We start from the raw sequence: 3630 nt of genomic DNA on the forward strand, positions 1-3630 counted from the left end.
CCTGCGTGTTATTATCCTGGTACCCAGGATGCAAAGTAGACGAGTAAGTTACAAAAGTCTGGCGAATCCGAGGCCTCGATTATAATCTCCCGGTAATGGACAGAATCTGTTCTTTCCTCCCAATGCAGAAGGTATTTTTTAAAAAATATATAAATATATAAAGCATGTATAAAATTCACAACGGAACCTACCACGGCTTGTATATCTGCCTTTCCACTTCTGTGACTTTGCTTTGAAATAGAACCAAGGACCTGAGACAATAAATCCAATGCAAACGTTTCAACACAATGCAACTTAGGAAAGGAGTTGTGGTGTCCTTCACAAGGTGGTTGAAAGTGACACACACACACACACACACACACACACACACACACACACGACCTGCAAAGAGCAGAGAAATGGCTGGGTTTGTGCTTTCTGATAATTGGGGCTGCAGTTACACATTTTCAGGCTCCAAATTTCACAGGACACCTACTTAAATCACACAGCAGGTAGATCTGTGTGGCTACTAAATCAAAAGGACACAACAGATTGATGGATGAGGCCAACTGCCCACCTGGTCAAGTCAAGTAACCTTTATTAGCATCACATAAGAACATTCAGAATACATTTAAAATAGATAGGCCAATGAGATCTCGTCACCACCCCAAAGGCACAGCAATCCGCCTCATCTCTGAGGGTTTCCAGCAAGGGCAGGATCCTGTAGCATCCTTCGGCGACAAAAAATCAAATAGAGGAACTTAGCTACTGTCTTGGTGAGCTCCTGGTGTCTCCACTGTAATAAGAAGCGCATAACCTCCGTCTCTGGTTTTGGAATACATAGATGGTCTAGAAATTGTTGGCAGAGATCATACATTTTACAGTTAAGGGCCATGTGAGCTAGAGTTTCCATCAGGCGGGCATTGCATGGGCAGATCCAGTCTCCTTCTGCCAAACCCACAAACCTACCCCATAAGAGGTTAGGTAAAGGTAAAGGGACCCCTGACTGTTAGGTCCAGTCGTGGCCAACTCTGGAGTTGCGGTGCTCATCTCGCTTTATTGGCCGAGGGAGCCGGCGTGCAGCTTCCGGGTCACGTGGCCAGCAGGACTAAGACGCTTCTGGCGAACCAGAGCAGCGCACGGAAACGCCATTTACCTTCCCGCCAGAGCGGTTCCGATTTATCTACTTGCACTTTGATGTGCTTTCGAACTGCTAGGTTGGCAGGAGCTGGGACCGAACAACGGGAGCTCACCCCGTCGCGGGAATTCGAACCGCCGACCTTCCACTCGGCAAGTCCTAGGCTCTGTGGTTTAACCCACAGCGCCACCCGTGCCCCAAAGGAGGTTAGAAGGATTAGATTTGAACCTAGCCAGCGAAAAGGCCCTTCTTGCTTGCGGGTAAAAGAATAATTGTAAATAATTAAGATTACCGGTAAATTCCTGCTCCCAAAAGAGTCGAAAATAAAGAGGGGAGCATGTTTTTTCCGCAGCTGAGATTAGTCCCTGGCAATCTATGTCCCACAGCCTAGTTTTTAACATGGTCTTGGCAACTGGGAGAGCCACAGCGCCCAGGAGATCCTCTGAAAGCCAGAGTTGCCGGATCTTTGTGCAAAAGAGTTGTAGCCCTGGGGAAGGTGAGGAGTCCGACAAAACTTCGCTGAGTAAGGTATCTTTGTCTGATGAAAACCAAATGTTTGGCCAGCATAAAAGAAAACTCGTCCAGGCAACTGTCTCTAGCTTATGTTGTTGTTTAGTCGTTTAGTCGTGTCCAACTCTTCGTGACCCCCTGGACCAGAGCACGCCAGGCACTCCTGTCTTCCACTGCCTCCTGCAGTTTGGTCAAACTCATGCTGGTCTCTTCGAGAACACTGTCCCACCATCTCGTCCTCTGTCGTCCCCTTCTCCTTGTGCCCTCCATCTTTCCCAACATCAGGGTCTTTTCCAGGGAGTCTTCTCTTCTCCTTAGGTGGCCAAAGTCTTGGAGCCTCAGCTTCAGGATCTGTCCTTCCAGTGAGCACTCAGGGCTGCTTTCCTTCAGAATGGAGAGGTTTGATCTTCTTGCAGTCCATGGGACTCTCAAGAGTCTCCTCCAGCACCAGAATTCAAAAGCATCAATTATTCGGCGATCAGCCTTCTTTATGGTCCAGCTCTCACTTCCATACATCACTACTGGGAAAACCAGAGCTTGAACTAGACTGACCTTTGTTGGCAAGGTGATGTCTTATGTTGGTCTCCCTCTAAACACAGGGCTGTGTAAGGTACGCATCGTCCCAGCTAGTCCAGCACCCTGTTCTCATATTGGCCAACCAGATGCCCAATGGGAAACCAGCAGGCAGGATTCGAACACAGGACCCCTCTCTCCTCCTGCGGTTTCCAGCGACTGGGATTCAGAAGCATTGCTGCAGAGCATAGACACCAGGGTTAGTGGTCACCATCCCTCCATGAATTGCCCAATCCTCTTTTAAAGCCACATAGGTTGGTGGACCTCTAGTGGGAGGGAGTTCCAGAGTTTAACGAAGAGGAACTTCCTTTCATCTTTCCTGAACGTTCAGCTTCATTGGATGTCCACAAATTCTGGTGTTACGAGAAACATTTCTGTTTTCTCCCTGCCAGGTGTAATTTTATACAGGTCTAGGGACGCGGGTGGCACTGTGGTCTAAAACACTGAGCCTCTTGGGCTTGCTGACTGGAAGGTCAGCGGTTCGGATCCCCGTGATGGAGTGAGCTCCCATTGCTTTGTCCCTGCCCCTGCCAACCTAGCAGTTCGAAAGCACACCAGCACAAGTAGATAAATAGGTACCGCTGCAGTGGAAAGGTAAACGGTGTTTCCGTGCACTCTGGTTTCCATCACGGTGTTTGTTTCATTGCGCCAGAAGTGGTTTAGTCATGACCTGGAAAGCTGTCTGTGGACAAACGCCGGCTCCCTCGGCCTGAAAGCGAGAGGATCACCGCAACCCCATAGTTGCCTTTGACTGAACTCAACCGTCCAGGGGTCCTTTCTTTTTATATAGGTCTATCATGCGAACTCTCAGGGATGCTGGTGGCGCTGTGGGTTAAACCAGAGCCTAGGACTTGCCGATCAGGAGGTCGGTGGTTCGAATCCCTGTGACGGGGTGAGCTCCCGTTGCTCGGTCCCTGCTCCTGCCAACCTAGCAGTTCGAAAGTATGTCAGAGTGCAAGTAGATAAATAGGTACCGCTCTGGCGGGAAGGTAAACGGCATTTCCGTGCGCTGCTCTGGTTCGCCAGAAGCGGCTTAGTCCTGCTGGCCACATGACCCGGAAGCTGTACACCGGCTCCCTCGGCCAATAAAGCGAGATGAGCGCCACAACCCCGGAGTCGGTCATGACTGGACCTAATAGTCAGAGGTCCCTTTACCTTTTTAGTTGTGTTTAAAGAAGAGGGGGTCTGTCAACCACCAGGAACCATGCTAGTTAGAGAGAACCTCTTGTAGTTGGGAGATGAACAACACAGATGTGCTTCTTCAAGCCCCTTTTTGTCACCTTCCTGGAGGTGCCACTCGATGCCACGCTGGGAGGGATTTTGAGCGAGAGGAGGCCTTGGGGCTGAATTGCAGGCCAGAGTTCATAAGCAAAGGAGGGAAGACTCTCGAAGCCCACACGACAGCACGAGCAAAGATACAGAGCCGCGAG

This window comes from Podarcis pityusensis (genome assembly GCF_964106645.2).
Source record: "Podarcis pityusensis genome assembly, chromosome: 10".
Taxonomy (NCBI): domain Eukaryota; kingdom Metazoa; phylum Chordata; class Lepidosauria; order Squamata; family Lacertidae; genus Podarcis; species Podarcis pityusensis.